We start from the raw sequence: 8,715 nt of genomic DNA on the forward strand, positions 1-8,715 counted from the left end.
CGCTACCATGCTGTTCTACTTCATCCTCAACAATATTTAATTCATGCAAACATCTGCTCACTGCAATTAACAGAAAGTACAGAACGGGACTGTTAAAAAGAAAACGGGCCTGTCGATAAGATGACATCTTTACCTGTACTGTACTTTATCTTGATCACATTTCTTTAACGGGAAACTTCCTAAGAAATGTACAAATGGGGATACATTGGGGAGAAGTTCAGTTAATACAATAGAAGCGGATGCATGTCTGTCTGCAACCTTGTTGACTGATTACACAAGGAGTCTCCGCTGTTACTTACTTCATGATCAATGCAAACCGTCTACCCTCAGTTGGCAGTCGGCACAGCTGGTGGCCATCAATAGCAGATAGCTAAGCAGCCACTTCCCAGCTTTTAAAGCCATTGAAATACTTGTTGGTTCTACATTTAAGGAGTTCATAAGTAAGTCCACGTTCTGAAAGCTTAATGACTGAAAGTTTGTTGTTAATTTGACCAGTTTTGGAAAGATAAATGTACATCATATCAAATTTGTAACTTAACATGCCAACTTCAAAAGGGCTCTGCCTAATTCTGAATATTCTTCCTTGTCCATAATATGTTAGTGTAATTACATACATACTGCATACTGGAAAGCTCAAATCAAGTGGTGTGATATTCAGGCTAACATGTTTAATGTGCATTGGGTCTTGTAAATAACACATGTATAGTCAAGTGTTTAACACTTTACATTTGGCTGGAAATGGGTTTTCTTACGTCAGTAGTTGGCTCTTCAGAAGCAGAGTATAGATTTTAATAGAAAGAGACTGGACAGGCAGATTGGTTGTGCTTGACCTAGCACCCAAGTCCATGATAGACATTTAAACATGGGAGACAAGTCATAGCTGTCTGTCTTGCCACGTAAACCATATCCCCCCTCACTTTCTCAGTGTTATATCCCCTTCTAATTAGTGTCAGAATTGAGTCACAAAGTTAATGATCCTTCCTCACCAATGGTTTGTTTCTCCCACCACCGATTTTATCACTCATCAAGGCAGCAGACGATCTTAATGGCGGCGGGTAAATACTTATGATTGGCACAATAAATATATCCTCACAGGCCCGTGCGGAGCTGACTGAGGAACATAGGATTGTTTGTGGTGCTTATGAGAACCAACGTGAATACCATCTGTTCTGAAAGGAACCAGGGTCGGCTCGTTCCACGTAATTACAAGAGTGGGAACTCAATCCGGAAACAGGATTTTTTTTATACTCGCACTTTCATGTTTCTTTCTCTCATCTTTTTCTTATTTTTTCTCGCAAAAAAAGGCCTGTTAGCCTGCTTGACTGTGAAGCAGTAATGATGGTTGGAAATCTTGGAGAGCTCCCTCCATGTGTTGCAACATGAAAAAGGCCCTTTTCAAAGACCCGTCTGGACTAGAATGCGTTGGTCAAATCAATGCTATGTTTAACTAGGTTAGCCCTGTGAAATGTCTCATTTTGCCTGCATGCTGAATGCTCATTCGTAAAACTAATTTACTGGCGTGCAGCAAATCTCGTTAGTGAGTCTCGTCCATTCAAATTATGTGATTGTTCACTGTGTGGCTTTAATACATTCAATACACACTTATTTTATTAATGCCCTCACATTATGAATTATGAGGGTTATGGATTAATGTATGCTATTAAGATCAAAGATAACTCCTGTCTATCTGTATGACCTTTATTAGAGCACGTGTGTAGTTCCCTTGAGGCCATACACCATCTGGGATGACACACACACATTCAACAACACTGAATAAGCCATGAATCATATGTTGGAGTCATCTACGTAGGTGCAATATTCAGCCCTGAAATGTGAAAGTTCAACTGGACCTTTCATGTCTACAAATATTTTTCTTCAATAGGTCTGGATCTAAAACCAGCGTGGTGAATTTCCTGATCTCTATTGTCCATGGTGCAGCCATTTGTTTGTACAATTCCACTCGTTTGATTGTCTACTAATATACACTGCTCAAAAAAATAAAGGGAACACTTAAACAACACAATGTAACTCCAAGTCAATCACACTTCTGTGAAATCAAACTGTCCACTTAGGAAGCAACACTGATAGACAATAAATTTCACATGCTGTTGTGGAAATGGAATAGACAACAGGTGGAAATTATAGGCAATTCGCAAGACCCAATAAAGGAGTGGTTCTGCAGGTGGTGCCCACAGACCACTTCTCAGTTCCTATGCTTCCTGGCTGATGTTTTGGTCACTTTTGAATGCTGGCGGTGCTTTCACTCTAGTGGTAGCATGAGACGGAGTCTACAACCTACACAAGTGGCTCAGGTAGTGCAGCTCATCCAGGATGCTACCAGGAGACAGGCCAGTACACCAGGAGACGTGGAGGAGGCCGTAGGAGGGCAACAACCCAGCAGGACCGCTACCTCCGCCTTTGTGCAAGGGGGAGCAGGAGGAGCACTACCAGAGCCCTGCAAAATGACCTCCAGCAGGCCACAAATGTGCATGTGTCTGCTCAAACGGCCAGAAACAGACTCCATGAGGGTGGTATGAGGGCCCAACGTCCACAGGTGGGGGTTGTGCTTACAGTCCAACACCGTGCAGGACGTTTGGCATTTGCCAGAGAACACCAAGATTGGAAAATTCGCCACTGGCGCCCTGTGCTCTTCACAGATGAAAGCAGGTTCACACTAAGCACATGTGACAGACGTGACAGAGTCTGGAGACGCTGTGGAGAACGTTCCTGCTGCCTGCAGCATCCTCCAGCATGACCGGTTTGGCGGTGGGTCGGTCACGGTGTGGGGTGGCATTTCTTTAGGGGTCCGCACAGTCCTCCATGTGCTCGCCAGAGGTAGCCTGACTGTCATTAGGTACCGAGATGAGATCCTCAGACCCCTTGTGAGACCATATGCTGGTGCGGTTGGCCCTGGGTTCCTCCTAATGCAAGACAATGCTAGACCTCATGTGGCTGGAGTGTGTCAGCAGTTCCTGCAAGAGGAAGGCATGGATGCTATGGACTGGCCCGTCCATTCCCCAGACCTGAATCCAATTGAGCACATCTGGGACATCATGTCTCGCTCCATCCACCAACGCCACGTTGCACCACAGAGTTGGCGGATGCTTTAGTCCAGGTCTGGGAGGAGATTCCTCAGGAGACCATCTGCCACCTCATCAGGAGCATGCCCAGGCGTTGTAGGGAGGTCATACAGGCACGTGGAGGCCACAAACACTACTGAGCCTCATTTTGACTTGTTTTAAGGACATTACATCAAAGTTGGATCAGCCTGTAGTGTGGTTTTCCACTTTAATTTTGAGTGTGACTCCAAATCCAGACCTCCATGGGTTGATACATTTAATTTCCATTGATAATTGTTGTGTGATTTTGTTGTCAGCACATTCAAATAATGTAAAGAAAAAAGTATTTAATAAGAATATTTCATTCATTCAGATTTAGAATGTGTTATTTTAGTGTTGCCTTTATTCTTTGAGCAGTGTATATCCACAACATTTAATAGCTATCTGGACTAGGAATACTGTTCAATAACTCATAGGCCACATTTTGGAAAGCCTCCTATCTGCATGGAGTGCAGATCTAAAAAACAACTGTGGTGAGTTCCCTGACCACTCTTGTCCATGCTACAGCAATTTGTTTTTCAAATGTTCAATTGTTTGATTGTCTACGTAAACCACGTGTACATACCAAAGGAATAACTACTCAAATGTCTGAATAACTTCTACTATTCCCTAGCCAGGATTTATCTACTCAAAAGTCTGAAAAACTTCTACTATTACCTAGCCAGGATTGAACTACTAAAGTCTGAATCACTTCTACTATTCCCTAGCCAGGATTTAACTAAACTGTGAATCACTGCTACTATTCTCTAGCCAGGATTTCACTGCTCAAAAGTCTGACTTACTTATACTATTCTCTAACCAGGATTTCCCCTTTACTACTGCCATAGACCTATACCCACCTACCATCACAGTAGATAAGGCACATCCATTTCTATATTTAATCTATTTCAGGAGTAAAATGGGCATACTGTGTAGGTGGTGTATTGGACTTGTGAAGTTCTCTTGATATTTTGTGTGATTCAGGAGTTTTGTCAAACGGTAACATAATTAGCAGGCATGGGTAGGCATAATTAATTAGAACAGATCAAATGACAACTCATACAGACAAGAAAATACATTTTGTAGAGGTGAGTTCATTATTAACTCTTTCAATCGAGATAAATTGTACTGAATGAACATTGAAATTATACAGATGACTCACTGTACGGTCTAGATTGTAAGACAATCCCTTTGCTGTTCATGCGCTCATACAAATAACATGAAAGAAAATGTTTTTATTGAACAAGTTAGATTCATATATTCAGAATTTTAGTCTATCACATCAAAAAAGGATGGATACTAAACATACTGATACTAAATTAAAATAGAAAGCAAGTTCATTAAATGATCAAGCTACTTAAACGGCTATGGGAAGACATTCATTGTGTTCCCATACTCGTTTATTTCTACAGTACCTCCAAGTCATGCTAATCAAGTATCAATACAATTAAAACTAATTCAAGGTGATTTGTTGTGAGGGTGTTTTGTGGTTGGAGTAGCAGAAGTGGTTAATGTACTTTGGTGTTCATCCTTGGGCTTGAAATATGGCACATCTTCTGTGTTGCAAGTCAAGGAGCAAATGCATTACAGTGAAGGCTGGGCTTAATTTGGTTTTGCACGATTCATTGGCTACATAGGCCAACACTGTTTCAAAACTAAAGGTGGTATCAGCAAAGAAATACATCAGTGCCGAGGCATCCGGAAAACATTACCTCTTTGGGGAGTAAACCAAAACGTGATTAATGAGGTGACAGTCATCTACCTTCATCCGCATCCTCATCCCTTTTGTCTAGGGCCAATGAATGTGCTGTCTGACCACAAAAGATGGAATCCAGGGAATGATCACCCTTTGTCCTCCCTATGTATTCCACATTTTAACAGTCTGTTTTACCTACACTTCCCGGACGATATTCCATATGGAGTTCTTTATCTACAAATGCCTGGTGGTGAGACAGACAAAGCCAAATGCATGCAGAAATCCAGATAAACAAACAAGCATTTAATGATCTGTATAGTACATGACATTCATTTGTTTGGCGGTGGCGCATTCTGAATACCGTTTACTTGCTTGCTGATTATTGGCATGGGTTTCATATGATAATTGTAAGTGGCCAGTGAACTCATAAATACTGTGGACAAAAACAAAACATTGTTGCAGTGTATTTAATGTTATGTTATTTGACAGTCAATTCAACCTTTTTATTTGATCAACAAGTTCCTACAAATGTATGTATTTTTTAAAGTCTGTGTTGGTCCATGATAATCTCATTAGTTGCATTATGGAATGTTTGTTCTGTTGGATGTAGGCATGATGTTTTAGTTACACTTTATTTGAACATTAACGCAACACTTTTAATACTTAATGCCAACCGGTACAGAATAAATCTGTTTTATTTCATTGTTATAAGCACGTATGAACCCTTATAATGGCTTATACTATGTCATATTGTTCATAGGCTGTCATTGAATATAAGAATTTGTTCTTAACAGACTTGCCTAGTTAAATAAAGGTACAATAAATACAAATATTTCTATGCAACAATAATTCAACAACCAAAAAATATCTGTTAGACTTCACACAATAAGATGTATCAACAACTAACATCTAATTAATTGAATATACAACTAATTGAATTGATTATTTCAACACAGCCATTGCTTTTTGTTAGTTGGCTAGATTCATTTAACATATCCCTATCACGTGTACACATGCTTTCCTATGTAAGGAGTTGGATGAAAAACATGGTTTACATCTGTACATTTAATTAGGCTTCTGTTTGTTGCTGTAAATACACAACGGGTCTGCCTTTGATGACATTGCCGTTTGAGATGTTCTACTTTGTGACAGCTGTCATCAGGCCCGTGGTGGATGGAGACAGTGCTGTGATACCATTGTCTTCTAAAAGTTCTTAATTAAAATACTCTAGAGTCATTTGAGTGTTTACAAAGGAAGTACACTGAGAATGACGAACAGGGTTCAATATTATGTTGAAGTCAGTTCCCTAACTCGGAAGCCAGTTTCTATTTGATGAATGCAATAAACACATTTAGATGGAAACCTGATAGATGGACCCAACAGATGGATTATCAAACATATCTGACAGGTATCTTGCAACAGACTATCTACAGTACAATGTACATTTTAGAACACCCTCATACCTAACTATCAGCCAACACTGAAGGTTAGCATCTGTTCATTCTTCATTTCTTCGTAAAAGCCCTAAGCAAGTTCCACTGAGAGTGCACATTTCTATATACTGTTTATGAGATATAAGGTATTATTTTTGTTCCTATATATAATTGTGCCAAGGGATAAAACACATATTAGAGGAAAATATCATGAAGCTTTATTACACTAAACAGATACAACCATCTCTTACTCTTTCTCAAATAGAAAATACAACTATGCCTTAACATGCACAAATAGTTCAATACTGGTAAGTTCCTTTAGTTTCTTGCCAAAAGTAATTGACATAGTTGTTGTTAATACTTTTGACAAAATAGGAAGGAAACCAAAAGGTGAAAAAAAGAAAATCTACAATAACATTTAATTTACAGTGAATAGCTTGACAAGTTACACAGAAAAACAAATGTGCAGCATAGTATCTCCTGTAATCAATAAACAAGGCAACAGTATCTGCACATTTGAATGCCAATAAAGTGGACCACTCATAAATTCCTGTTCCCAGATTGATTGAATGGGATGAAGATCACCATTTAGGGTGGAACACTACTTTGAGATTACTGCACATGCCTCATACTTTGGTGCAAACCTTACATTGACGTCATTGCATGGTTTACATCAAATGTCAGTAATGTGCATATCTCAAGCTATGATTTGTACTATGTGTAACTGCCCCATGGCTATTTGAATTCAGCTCCAAAACCTCTCACTCTCATCATTGGTTTTGGGGCAGTTACAATGCAAATTAAATAACTATATTGCAGTTATGTTTGCCAAGACCCACACATGTTTACGAACATACGTTAGGGGCTCACTGTCGGTGGAAACTGAGATTGAGTAGTGCTCCTTTTAAAGTGCATATACAGTAATGTGTCAGATGTTTCCTTATTCTAGCATGACATTTGCACGTGGTTGAGTTATTGTATGTCATTCAGATGTGTAATAATTAGAGCAGAATGTATGTACAGTATGTATACATGTATTATTGCCCTGAAGCTGCTTAACGTTGCAGTTTATTTATCTGAGAGTGCAAGTGCCAGCGATGCAGTCAAGGGAATCATGTGCGGACACTGATAGCATAAAGCTCTTCTTTACAGATTAATACGTTGCTGTACTTCATATTTTGTGAGGCTACAAACATATGAACCCCCTTAGTTTGAATCAACATGATGCTGTTAAGTGCAATTGACATTAGTTGTTTTCTACGAATTGTAAAATAATTGTGGAAGTTGCCATGTTTATCGTAAGGCTATTGTAACCTGAAATTGAAAAAGAGACTTCAAGACATTGATATTGGAATTAAATTGAAACATTCACAATATGTTTATATCTGATGGAATTGCATTGCTGTTTCCAGATAATACTGTTGCTGTTGAGTGTGATACACTTAGCCTGGACTACAGTGTGGTGCCAACTACATAAATATATATACTTTTTTTTAAAGCACACAAGGCACACTGCTCGCATGATATAGATATTTGTATACTCTATATACCCTCTCTTTCAGTTATACTGCATACCTCACAACGTACTGGGATTGTTCCCAGATTTGATCATGTTTTATGATAAACTACCTTGAAAGTTTCACTTCCATGTGTTGAGACACTGCAACCCATTATTTTTTATCTTTATTTAGCTAGAGAACAAATTGCTTTTGGGACTTTGCTGAATTATCCGTTTAAAATAATGGTGCAGGAAAAAAACAGTGGACTTTTCCAGATTGATATTAGTTGTGTTATATTATGTTGGTTCTGATTGGCGTTATGTTCATACCGTTAGCTAGCTGGACATAATCATTTTTTTGCACCCAGACATACTACTTGGTATCACTTCCTATCTCTGTGCTATTTGCTAAAGGAAATCATTATTAACAAACATGAACGAAGTAATGTAAAACAATGAGAAAACATACATATTACTTCCCAAACACTGGGCCTTGTTACAAAGGGCTTATCATTTGACAATAATAATTAGTGAAAGGTTTCCTATGCAATTTCTGTCTGTTTATAAATTTGTAGAGAATAAACAAACGAAATAATGAATATGGTTCATTAATGATTAATAGACAATTACAAGCTGTTATTGACAGCATATGTACAGTGTTATCCAGTACACAGTATGGTCAATACTTTGACTGATTTTACTGTATAGTGGATGGGGTTTGATCCAAGAGAAACACAACAGCTCCCTATCTAGGAGCTTAGTTTAGTCATGTATGTTGACTCAAGGAATGGAACATTTAAAGTAGATATTGTTTCCCCAGGATCGAAATCTATCTTTTGATCCTCTCTTTGGCACAACTGCAAGATTACAGTTATGACTAATATGCTGTTCATGATGATTTATACACAGATTCGTTTTTGACGGTGTGACTGCACTTGTGTAGGCTACAAAAGCTTTCCTTTCACTTTCAATGGATTTTTTTTTTTCGTG

Source organism: Oncorhynchus keta, chromosome 11 (assembly GCF_023373465.1).
Source record: "Oncorhynchus keta strain PuntledgeMale-10-30-2019 chromosome 11, Oket_V2, whole genome shotgun sequence".
In the NCBI taxonomy this organism is placed as follows: Eukaryota; Metazoa; Chordata; class Actinopteri; order Salmoniformes; family Salmonidae; genus Oncorhynchus; species Oncorhynchus keta.